The following is a 13,740-nucleotide window of genomic DNA, read 5'->3' as shown; positions in this document are numbered from 1 at the left end:
ACCCGTGTATGTACACCCCTGTACGTGTCGAAGCCCCGTGTATGTACACCCCTCTACGTGTCGAACCCCCGTGTATGTACACCCCTGTTCGAGTCGTACCCCCACCCGTGTATGTACACCCCTGTACGTGTCGAACCCTCCGTGTATGTACACCCCTGTACGTGTCGAACCCCCGTGTATGTACACCCCTGTTCGAGTCGTACCCCCACCCGTGTGGGGGTATGCACCGTACATACACGGGTGGGGGTACGACTCAAACGTACAGGGGTGTACATACACGGGGGTTCGACACGTACAGGGGTGTACATACACGGGTGGGGGTACGACTCGAACAGGGGTGTACATACACGGGTGGGGGTACGACTCGAACAGGGGTGTACATACACGGGGGTTCGACACGTACAGGGGTGTACATACACGGGTGGGGGTACGACTCGAACAGGGGTGTACATACACGGGGGGTTTGACACGTACAGGGGTGTACATACACGGGTGGGGGTACGACTCGAACAGGGGTGTACATACACGGGGGGTTCGACACGTACAGGGGTGTACATACACCGGGGGGTACGGCGCGTACTCACGGGGGCTGGGGGGGTGGGTCGGCGCGTACCGGGCCCCCTATTCTGGTCGTTTTGCGGCGTACTTCGCTTTTCCGGCACTTTTTGGGTGCCGTAAAAATATTGCCGTCCGGACTGCTATCGGTTCGAATCGTACTTCCTGGGTTGTGAAACGCTGCCTGACAGCGTCCCGACGTCACGTCGGGGCATTCCCGGATCACATTCGTATGTATATTTTCGTCGGACGGTGTTTTTTCCGATTCGTACGGAAATGGTGTTTCCGTGCGAATCGTACTTCCATGTTTGTGAAGTTTTACAACCGGGTACGAGTCGGACGGAGAAAACGCTCCGTCCGACGGTTCGTACCCGGTTTTTACCGTATCGTAATTGGCACCTTTGTCATTAAAGACTTCTACCTCATCTTCTTCCGGACTCGTCCCTCTATCCCCCCCTCCCTAAAGGAGGCACGGCTCAATCTATGTGCTTACTAGTGAGACATTCCATGTCTTATTTGCCCTCAATGTTGTTTAGCGCGCTCACTATTGCATCATTCTATGTCTTCCATGCCTTCAATGCTGCTCAGCTCACCGAGAATTTGGATGCGCCAGGAATCAATTTGTATACCAATGCTAAACTGTGTGTTTTTCCCCATGTTGTAAAGCGCTCCGATACCTTCGGGTCTGGCCAGCGCTATATAAAACTCTGCAAATAAATAAAATAAATAAAAGATTACGAAGCTTCTGGCATAAGAAATCACTGGACTGATGTCTGGGCGACAGCAGAAAGTTGCCTGTTGGGACTACACCGGTGTCCGAAAGTACAGAAAGTATGTTACAGGTTTGCGGACATGCCATCCTCATAGCAAAGCGAGCCATCACCATGAGATGGAAATCTGCCTCCCCTCCTACACCACTCACATGGCATGCAGAAATTATTCGCTGGGGCACCGCACCGAGTGCGTTTATGCAATTATTCGACAAGAAGAATTTTGTGGACTACCTAAATTACCCATTTCTATGGAATGGGATCCGATGCTAGAATCATTAAAAGCTATAGACCCACTAGCAACTCCAACATCCTAGGGTGCTACCACATCCCCCACGTCCATACCAGCTAACATGACCGAACCCATCAATTCATATATTTTAAACTGTCTTAATACACATGTATATTAATCAGAAAATGGTATGGTTTCAAATGAGAGAACACAATCTACCATGAAAGTCATTTATTTAGGATACCAGAGAAGCGGGGGGTATTATTAGTTTAAAGAGTAGTAGTTTATAGTTTACTGAGTAGATATGAGATTTGTACAGTATGACAGATTATTTACAGTTGTAATTCTTATTCCTTATGCCAGATATACCGCTGTATTGCAAAATATTATTATATATAACTGCGTATGTATATTTTTACAGCTTGGTTACCCTATTATGTCACAAGAGTACCTATACAGAATGTTATGTTGTTATGCAGCTGTGAATTTCATATGCTCTAAAACTTGTGAAAAAACTCAATACAATTGTGTTTAAAAAAGCAAGAATGTTGTTAAAATAAGCATATGAATTCACTCATCCACCTCTACATTAATCTCTGGGACTTAAGCACCCACAAGGGAGCTGACTCCAACCAATATGTCACTCATGCCATAACTGTTCATGTTCTGTGAGCGATGAAAGCTTGTACAACTCTGTCATGTTGGATCTGTTCTGAGAAAATGGAAGATTGACCGTATTCCCTTCTGTGAGAGAAGGAAGCTTGCTTTGCTACTGTCGGTCCTCTGTTCATTGAAGTTGGGAAGCATGCACTACTTGCGACCAAGGTGTATCTGTTCTATGAAGAGGGGTGTTTCCAATACTGTTGCCCCATCTTTTAAAATGTAAAGGAGATTTTGAATGTACTTGCCTAACATGCCCAGGCCACTCAGAATCTTTTGTTGGACAGAGGACAAAAACGAGTTGTGGGACCTTGACTCAGGGACCCTGATTTTAGTCACAGTTTCACAGCTTGACCAGACCCTGTGGCCCTGGGAAAAATACTTTCTTCCCTCTGCCTCCTTTTCTGTGATCATCACATTTGACAGCACCTTTAAATAATTCACTTCATGATGTGCACTGTACATAAGTCTTCCTGTTGTATTGTTTCACACACCATAAGGTTGCTTCATCCATCACAACTATAAAGGCCTTATGTAGGCGGCACAAGACACCGGACTCGAGGGGCAGCACCTGCAGCCCATACTGCACTTGTTCAAGCTAGGTGCTTCAGGGTCCAGGGCAAGGATGTCTTCGGGAAGTGTCTCTTTACACTTTCAATTGTTGCTGCGCTCATTGTTTTGTAAAAAAAGGAAGAAGAGGATGGGCAAAATGCAAAAAGTATCAAAAAGGGCATCATGATCCTGGTCCCATGTTAAGAAAGCATTGAGGAGAGTAGTTCTGATCCACAGCATTTAGCAGTGAAAAGCTAATTGGTTGGTGTGAGCATCTGAACCGGAAGGGGTGGGCCACGACTTGCATGTGAGGTATTAGCTAAATTAAACTCTCATACATACACACAGAAATTCAACTAATATCACCAAAACATAAATATGCACTGAAATGAGTGAATATATATATACAGTGCCGGCCAGTTTTCTTTAGGCAGTTTTAATATGTATTCTTTAAAATCACAGTACAGAAAATGTCATTGTTAATATCAACAATTTTCAACATAATTAAAAAAGAGCATAAAAAACATACATTGTATTCTCATAATTCCTCAAGGACAAAATATATCATAATTAATAAACCCTCATCAAACAGAAAACAAAGCAGGAGAGAACATTAGACAATTTTCTCATGCCATTAAAAGAACACCAGTCTGTAACAAATCATTTGTTTAATCAGAATATTTTTATGTTTGATTCTCATATACTAACAAATGTCCCAAAGATCTAGTGTATCAAATCTGTAAAGCATGGATGTGTCTCGGTGGGTAGTAGGGTTTGACAACCGCCTTCTTCAGGAAAAGTGATATCTCCCAGCCACAGTTTATTCTCTTTATTCTTCAAGACCAGAAACTCCTAGAAAATCTCAAAGGAGTTTGAATATTCAAGAGATGGAGGTAAGTACTGATGAATATATGCCACTCCGTATGGCTCCACACAAACCTAATATCGGCTATGTGCAGTCTAACGGAGCAAAACCTCTGTGTTGTGGTGACAACATGGAGGTTTCGCCCCATTAGACTGCAGATAGACGATATTAATGAGGCAAAAGTGGCTTTATTGACTGGTTGGAGGTTTATCGTCACTTACTGATATCTATTAGAAAAGTACTTCCTCCATCTATATTTATCACTGTGTAACCTATTTCGATCTATAATTATCACTGTGAAACCTATCGTTTTACCAATTTGAAGGTGCCGTACTGTTCTTCATATTCTATCTGTGGCAGTTGTTGACTGCAAAACAGATACAGGTTTGTGTGGAGCCAAATGGAGTGGCATGAATACTTACCTCCATCTCTTGAATATTCAAACTCCTTTGAGGTTTCCTAGGAGTTTCTGCTCTTGAAGATTAAAGAGAATAAACTGTGGCTGGGAGATATCGCTTTTCCTGAAGAAGGTGGTTGTCAAACTCTAGTTCCCACCGAAACGCGTCGATGCTTTACAGATTTGATACACTAGATCTTTGGAACATTTGTTAGTATATGAGAATCAAACATAAAAATAGTCCGACTAAACAAATGATTTGTTTCAGACTAGTGTTCTTTTAATGACATGAAAAAATTGTCTAATGTTCTCTCCCGCTTTGTTTTCTGTTTTATGAGGGTTTATTAATTATGATATATTTTGTCCTTGAGTGATCATGTGAATACGATGTATGTTTTTATGCTCTTTTTTAATTACATTGAAAAATTGTTGATTTTAACAATGACATTTTCTGTACTGTGATTTTAAAGAATACATATTAAAATTGTCTAAACAAAACTGGCCGGCACTGTATATATATTCACTCACTTCAGTGCATATTTATGTTTTGGTGATATTGGTTGAATTTCTGTGTGTATGTATGAGAGTTTTACTATTTATTTTGCAAAGGGGTTCTATTTTTTTACCTCTTTGGTACGAAAGGGCCCCTGCCTTTTGTTGAGATGTGAGGTATTAGCGCCAGAGTTCTGAAATTAGTGCTTTTGAGCAGTGACCGGTCCCGCCATAGGTGGTAGTCAGGGGCGCACATTCAGGGTGGTTGTTTGGGGTGTTACACCCTCCCCTAATAAATGCATTTTCTGATAAATTGTTGTGTACAGTTGCTTTTAGTCGGGTATTGTGAGATGCCAGTTGGATTTCACCAATATATTTTACATACACACAGAAAAAAACACACACAATCTCTCCCTCCCTGTTTTGAAAGTCCTAAAAAATATTGTTTTTTTCACAAAATATTGTGTTTCCTCTCTTAGTTCGCCTGCTAACTCTCATTCCTCTCCCTTTCCACAGCCCCTTAGGCCCCACCCAAGTACTCTGCTTGCCGCATAATTTATTCAAACATTATATGCCAGCCTGATTGTCGACAAATCTTAAGCTCACACCCACTACGCCCCTGGTGGTTGTTGACCCACACAAATAAGTGTGGGAGACAGTCAAGACGGAAAAGTACAGATTCCGTCAATTTCGGCTTCTCTTAACAAATCTTCCCTTTATTTGCAGAAATATTAACTTTTTCCCCTCTATTGGGCATGGCTTTCATTTTCTGGCACTTCGTGTTCGAGGTGAACTCTTATCTGCACATTTTTCGTCTTGTGAGGCTTTGCACTGTCATCTCTCGGCACAGCTACATTTGTTTCAAGGATTCTTACATGCATTAGTCATGATTAAGTGTAACACTAATGACAGGCAGTTAACATCATCCGGCCCTCGGGTAAGGATTTCAGAAATAGTCATTCCCTCGAAGTGTCACGCATCCACATCGAGGTTGAATCCATACATTAGTGAATATTTTTAGTGTCCAATAACTCACGTTTAACAGCTCAGCTCTCTCTTTCTTTCCCCAAGTAGGTTGCTCCCAGTGCCTAATATGTAAAGGATGAGTGCTGGTGCCCTAAGTTCTGCTCAGAAGCCACTGCCGGTGCAATTAAGCCTTGGCGTGCCAAATACTAAGGACTACCAGCCTTTAGATCTGCCATGCTTGGATGCCAGGTCTGGCAGTTTAGTGCACTAATGTGTCCACTGTAAGGGCTTGTGTTTGACCTCATGGTTACAGCTTCAAATCCCGGTGGGTCCACTAAGCCGTTCATCCTTTTGAGGTTGATAAATTGAGTACCATTGAGTTGGGTAACAATAAACATCAGTTATTCAGCGCCAAGATGCCCACGGTTCAACGAGTGCTTTACAAATACATATGTTATGCAGAGTAAGAGGGCATGAACCCCTCAGGAAATGATGGATTTCTTCTTAGGTTAAGAGGTGGGTAGTGGGTCTCGGTCAATTAGAACTGCCTGGTCATTTGTTCTGCTGGTACAGTGTAGAGGCAAGTTACTCTTGGATCCTACCCCTCCTACCTGGCGGTCACCCTCACTGGCTGTACACGAGTTTCACAAGTAACCCCTAGAAATGACAACGCTCTCAGTTCAAAACTGTCTTCCTTAGGTAATAGACAACCATTTTTATGAAGCACGCAGAAGTTTAGGGCCCTTCAGGGAATTAACCCTTTTCCAGCTCTGGAGATATTAGCACGGTTCAAGCTAAGCTCCTTGCTCCACTCATCGTCATATGGTTGCAGAGTTCCCAGGCCATGATTGTACTATATTATTGAGTCAGGCTCAACTTCTGCGCATGTTTCTAAATGCATGTTGCACCAAGAGGTTGTGCAAGTCCTGACTGGCATAGATCAGTATACCAAAGGCCCGATTTAGAGTATGGCAGAGAGGGTATTCTGTCGCAGTAGCGACAGAGTACCCTCTCCGCCCAGCTCTCGGCTTGCCAACCCAATTTAGAGCTGGATGACCAACATCTTGTCAATAACAAAGCCTACTCTAGCTCCATCGCTGAGATACTATACAAAAGGTCCAATGGAGTAGGGGGCCGTCAAACGTAAGCCAGCTGACCACCCTCCCAATATAGAGTGGGAGATTGGATGCCTTTTTGTGCTGTCTGTCAAAATAAATAAAATAATCCCCACACCATCGAATAAAATTCCCATAATATGGGGGGCATTCGTTTTACATTTTTCAGAAACAAACTCCCACTTTGGTGGTAAATCTTTCAAAGGTTTGGAGTAAAAGACCATCAGCAATGACAGACTCACCAAACTTTTCTATAGCTTTTGAATGGCTTTGTATGAACCGCTTTGATAGTGATTCATAGAAAATCATTCAATTCAGCATCAATTTGAGTAAAGACAGGGTGGTAGACGTAAGGTCTTTTGTCATCCTGACTGCCTTTTCTGTGTCAGCCAAATTCTAAATCGGCCCAAAGTCTCAGTTTACTCCTGTAAGTCTAGAAACTTGCAATAGTGAATTATGCCCAGCCCCCTCTGTAGGCAAATGTGTCTTGGAGTTCCAGCCTGACCAGATAGGCTCCATCGCAGACAGTCCCCAGTCTCTGCAAGACCACTTCTTGGGTCATACAGCACTGTGATTTGATGATTTCTTAGAACATGAGGTGCAGCACATCCAGTGGTGTGTGACCTCACCGAACCAGATCTTGGAAGAGCAGGAACCTCACTTGACCCCAGTCTCTCTGGTGCAATAGCAAGGTTCTTAAGAATCTCTCTTGGTAGTGCTTGTCCTTCTACCGAGGACTCGGGTCTTTTGGATTCTCGACTCTCCGTTTCCCTTTCGGGGAAGGTGAATATCATGGTAGACAGTTCTTACATATCTGATCTAATGGACCAGAAGCAGGTGGATCAGGAGTTGTGAAATCCCTCCCATCTTCCCTCAGGCCCAAGAGATGACTGGATCCATTTGAGGATCCAGCCTCAGTCCAGACTCCTTTTTGGTCGCTTCATTGCAAGGCTACGGGCCAGAAGGGCTCTTCTCCCTCAGCTTCTATTGCAACGCAGCTCTTGACAACTGCAGTCCTCAAGCCAGTGCAGCTCCAGCTGACTGCGGTGCAGTCTTGATGGCTCTGGTGTAGCTCCTAGATGACAATTAATAGCCCTACACACCACTGGAAGTCACTGTCAACAGCACCAGTTCGGATCTAACTGGTCTGCTGTGGCACACTCCAACTTGGCCTTCAGGGATGAGCAATGATCCCCTAGATCCATCTCCAGGCTTCTCACACACATGAAGACTTGTTTGGGGATCAAGGTGCTGGCCCAGACATCAGTACAGGAGACCTGCACCTGACCAAGCGGTGCCAATGAGTCATGACCAAAGCAATTGAAGTGCTATCCATGAACGCCTTTGCACCCCACCAGAGAAGGACAGTATTTTTTCTCTGGTGGTAGCAAAAACTCCCACAAAGAAACCCGTCTGAGCCACTTAAGCACTGGACCTCAAGCCGGCTCAGAAGATCTGGAGGACGGTGTGAACTGAGATGACAATCTTAAAGTCCTCCCTAACACAGCCTAGTTTTTGTCTTCAGGAGATCCATAACTTAGTCTGTGGTGTTGATTGCAACTTCCTACCTGGACAAGGAAGTCAAGTGTCTTACACTGGCCAGGGAGTCTTTGAGATAATCTTTACTATCTAAAACAGTACCTCCACCTGCAGACATGTAAGATCTTTACTCTATTGTAGGGCCGTGGAGCCATGCAGAACAAGGACTAGGTGGTTTCTGTGAAGAAAATAAAAATGTGTCAGCATGACAGTGGGAAATCAAAGCTATTCATTCAGCAGGGTACCTTTCTGTTGCAATACTCAGTACAAAAATCTTTGTTTTTAGTCTGCGCGAAGCAACAAGGGACACACACTCTCCACGAATCTACAGGCTGATAGTAGATCTGCGCAGATGGGTGTTGGAACATATCAATCTTCCACATGCAGACTTCAACAGTACCAGAGTAGAAAGTCTAAACTAGTGACTCTACCCTCGAGAGGAATGGGAAATCCACCAGGAAGCTTGACACGGTCTTTGATGTCTGGGGTCATCCAGCCTTAGATGCTTTCAGCACCAACTTGAATTCCAGATACAGTGTAGGGAGATAGTCTGATTTTAGACAGGACAGGGTGTTGCTATAGGCCTTCCATCTGATTTCTCTAATGCTGATAGAACTGCAGAATAGCAGAGCTATCCATGATTCTGAGTTATCCTAGTGGCTGTAGCTTGTCCTTGCCATGTTTGTTTCTGACTGTCTGTCTACTGTGAGAACAAAGGGGCAGATTTACAAGCCCCTTGCGCCTCCTTGCCCCACCTTGTGCCACCTTGTGCCGCCATTGCGCCACTTTTTTTGATGCAACGGCGGCGCAAACAATGCTGCCTATTTACAACGGGACGCATCTAGGGTGATGCGTCACGTTGTAAAGCCCAGCGTCACATTATACCTGTGTCAGGTATAATGTATGCAGAATGGGCGATCCCACGCAGGAAGGCCTCGTAAAAGTGATGCAGTGAAGTCTACAAGATTTCACTGTGCCACTCTTAGGACGCCGCTGCGTCAAAACCTTATGCCTGCTTGAAGCAGGCGTATGGAGTGATGCAGAACAGTACCTAAAGACCTCAAAATACATTGCTGGAGTTGCGTCAGTACGTCTGTCAGAATCCGTCATCGTACTCGCTCGGTCAGAAGCCGTCCCCATTGCGCTGCACGATTCGGCTCCGAAAGAGTCAGACTGACTGATTCAGGTTTGGAACCCATTCGGTCGGCTCGGATGGCTTCTTCGCATCATACTTCGTCGTTCGGATAGGGGGACGATTCGGTCGGAGGCAGTGGCTACGAATCGGATTTGCTCTTTCTGAATCCCGTTAGGAGCCCTTCCAAAACAAGATCGAAATTGGGCCCTTAGTCTATCGGGACCGGAGAGTGACTATCATTAATTAAATGCTATCTCTATGGGTATTTGAGCATTAATATATTCACACACTATCTCTGTGAGGACTTAGTCATCAATATAATCACACACTTTCTCTGTGGGGACCTGGACATCAATATAATCAAACTATCTCTGTGGGGACTTGAGCATCAACATAAACACATATGAGCTCTGCAGGGACTTGAATATGACTATCATCACACAATGTCTCTGTCAGCTCTAGAACATTACTATAATCACATGCAATATATTTGTGAACTATTATTGCACAGTCATATGAAGAAGAGAATGCCATGTGGTGAAGGTAATGAAAAAGAACCAGGTAATCTCAGTTTGGCTTTCCTATTTGACCACATCGTAGTATCTTTGGCATCTAAATTAATTTAATTATGTGTTGTTTCCTTATTCCTTAAAGTGTGTGGGCAATCAGCAATAGGCTAAATATGCACTTGATATGCTAATGGTTTCTCCTAAAGAATGCATTATGATTCAAATCCAACTATGTGTGTCCCTAGGACACATGGGGTTGTTCCTATAGGACCAAACAATCATGTAATGTAGGTATACCACTGAAAAAAAGCAATTAGCAATTTGCTCAATACTGTATTAAATCACAAATGAAAAGGTTGGAGTAAGTCCTCACAAGGATAGTAACACATGTTTATGTCCCCATAAGGATGGTACTGTGCGCATGATGAAATAAAGCTATATTTGCAAATTTGAAGCAGGATCCTGTATCTTGATTTTTTGTTCTTAACAATTTTCTGTAACTATTATATTTTAAGACCATTGGGAAAGGTTAGTCCCCACAAGGCAGGTATCCACACAGAGTCCCCACAAGGATAGTAACACGTGTATGTGTGTGTGTGTGATCAGTCCTCATAGCATGGGTACACCCTATAGAACCAGACAAACATTATCTTTGTGAGGACCGGTCCCCGTTGTGTATTTAGGTACTTTTGAGCGAGTGTATCAAAAAATCAAAAGTGCAGTTACATTTGCTTTGGTCCGCTTTATAACCTACCCTACTATCAAAGCACGCGTGGAGTTAGAATAGTAAATACACTCTTCATTACAGTCAACGGATGGTCCTTGCAATTATAGGTATGGTGTGTGTGTGTGTGTGTGTGTGTGTATGTGTGTGCGCACCTGCGTGTGTGTGTGCACGTTCTGATAGAACTAAACAGATCTTATCCAGAGACACATTGAGTACCTGTTTTCAGTCACAAATCAGCTGTTCCAGGCAAAAACAGACCATTAATTTGGACACAAACAATTATTTTGGACAATAAATTGACTGTCACTTTAGGTGTGTTCTAACCTTTGTCGTGGCCAATAACTGTCCAATACTTTAAAGACAAATCATCCATTTGTTGTTCTGGACACAATCCAACCATTATTGTGGGCCGAGTCGGACTAGTGGATAGGCAAGAACGGCTTAATATTTTGTGCTCAAATTCATCAATATCCGGCCACGCTGACTCTGGTTGTGGACATGCATTGACCCTCGTTTGAGTACAAACCTACCATTACAACGAGAAAACATTGGCCCGTGTTTAAGCAGAGGTTTGCCATTATTTTCCACTAACATGGAGTTTTACTGTTTATATATACTGGTCAATTTCCTGGGCAGGAATTACTCCTGTTTTTCACTCAAACTTACATTTTATTTGGCCACAAATTCACCCTTATTTTGAGACTATACTTTTAGCTTTTGGTACGAATTTACCTAAGGTTTTGGTACACATTGGCGTTTGTGTGACAGACAATATCCATTATTATGAACACAATTTGATAATTGTATCCTGCTCAGTCCTTAGAGGAGGGGGTGTGAGCCTTAGATTTCCCAACAATCACCTTGTTGGAGGTAAAATAAAACATGATACAACAAGTAGAAGTTGACAGTGTCAGGAGGGTTGAGAGCTTGATAGGGGCATCAGTGGCAGGAAGAAAAAATAATTCTAAGAAAATGAAAAACAATCTTGAAGACATTAAAATCTATACAAGTATTGCAGTAACTGTGGCCTGTACATAAAGAGTTTCAGAGATTAGAAAATCTGGCAGTAGAAAAAGAAAATGAGCAGTACCTGTGAGAGAATTTTACTTTTGATGGGCAGCGATATTTCTGCCTGTAGTCCTTGGAGAGTATGTGGCCTAACGGCTAGAGCGGTCGATCTTGAAACTAAGGAACCAGGTTCAAGTCTGGGCAGGGACACTCAACATCCTGTGATTCTGGGCAAATCACTTAATCTCCCTGTGCCTAACAAAATGAACGTGTCCGTTCGTAACGCGACTGGTGCACAAGTAAAGCGCTCTGATACCTTTGGGTCGAGTTTGCGCTATTTAAAACTAAAAAACCATAAACCTCTGTACCCTGGCTCTGGAGAATATTTAGGATTCCCCCTGCACTGCTGGCACGTCAGCGATTTCTCCATGCCCAGGTGTTACTAACAAGTACTGTTTCCACGAGGCAGACCTGCAGTTCCACAAGATGGAGCTGGGATATCATGGTGATGCCTGGACGACCATGCTGATGTTGCCACTGTCCCACCTTCTCCTGCTTTAGTAAAGCCGCCCCTGAGATTAAGAGCAATCATTGCCAGTGGCCATTGTGTGGTGTCAAGTTTAGGCCTGTGTAGGTCGGTATCTGTCCCAAAATCCTTTGCTTCCTTAGGTTCACAGCTCCAGGCCCAATGACAATAGCTCAGGAGATTGAGTGCCTTCTGCAGAGATCTGTGTGTAACCAGTAGGTCATGGTCTCTAATAACAGTAGGATGACATGGTGGGTTAATGCACCTGTTGCACAATTGTGTATGTGTGTATACCATTTCGATTTATTTTTAATTTTTATGTTAGTTCCTTGAAATAGCATAAACCCGTGTCCAAGTAGCAGATCAATACCATGCGGAGAACATTTGTTCCTCAAGAAGAGCATCTCCCTTTTACAGGGTTGCCCAACAACTGGGTTGTGGGCTTGGGAGCTAGTTAAAAGCATATTAAGAAATATATGTTGAGTAAGTGTGGGATAGCATGATGTTGAGTGGTCATCAGAGCCCGAAATGCCTGAATTAGGCCTTTGTTTTCAAGTGTGTGCAGGTGTTTGTGTGTGTGGATCAAGAAACAAGTAGAGAGGTCAGTTTAGGTAAAAACTTCAAAGTTTCTGACAGACAATCACCCATGCAAATCATCCAATTATTATAGCCACTTGAACAAATCGGCCCTGTTCTTAAAAGTCTTTTTAATTTTAATTTTTTTTACCATAAACGGATGTTTGCGAATGAAAAAAAAATATCTTTTACACTTTCCAGGAATCCATGAAAGGATTCCTGGCAGGCATAAAGGCACTCCCTTCGGTGGATTACTCCACCATGCGCACATAGAAATGAATCCACGGCAGTAAATCCTACTCCAGGGGTGTGAAGTGAATTGGGCGGAAAAGGAATGCTTTGCATTTTAAGATTGAGAATGTCCACATTCACAAACTGAAATCCGACCTCTTTCCGTCCGGGAAATGGCTGCAAAGCTATCCCCATCTGCCCACCTTCCAGGATGAGAAGGCAAAGTATCACCCCCAGATGTACTGAGATTCCTGGATAAGAGCTTTTTCTAAGGAGTAAAATGCTTTTCCCACAGAGCACAAAAAAAAGTGTAAAAAAATGTGCATTTGCACCGGGGGTTCTGTTACAACTCTGAATATCTGTGTCTTTCCATTTCTTTCCATGAACCAGCCCCTAAGGTTTTAAATTGATGTTATTTTGGATTTATAAGACAAATGCATCTAGCTATACGAGCTGCTGTTTTGGTCAAACTATGAACATAAATGTGTACACCAAGAGGGTTATTTATGAGAGCCTTGCATCACTTCTGCACCATGTAAAGTGATACATGCATGACGCAGGGCTGTGAATGAGATGTATGAAGCCACGCAAAACCACCCTGGGTGGTTTTGAGGGGCCTCGTTAATCTTGGATATGGCAACTTAACGCAAATCACTGCGTCGCCTTGCTCCGCATTCGGTAGGCGTTTTGAAGGCGTTGCGGTGGGTGGTCCCACACAACACCCATGGATTTTGATGCTGCCCCAGATTTACAAAATCATGTAAACCTGGGGAAGCACTAAATCCTTACGCCTTCGAGGCGAGGCGTAACGAGGAGAAATATCTTTATTTCTCCTCGTTTGTTTCTCTTTCTATGTTGGCTTCATTCTACAGCACACATAGAAAG

The sequence above is a fragment of the Triturus cristatus genome, chromosome 4_1 (genome assembly GCF_964204655.1).
Source record: "Triturus cristatus chromosome 4_1, aTriCri1.1, whole genome shotgun sequence".
Lineage (NCBI taxonomy): Eukaryota > Metazoa > Chordata > Amphibia > Caudata > Salamandridae > Triturus > Triturus cristatus.
This window is presented reverse-complemented; position numbering follows the sequence as displayed.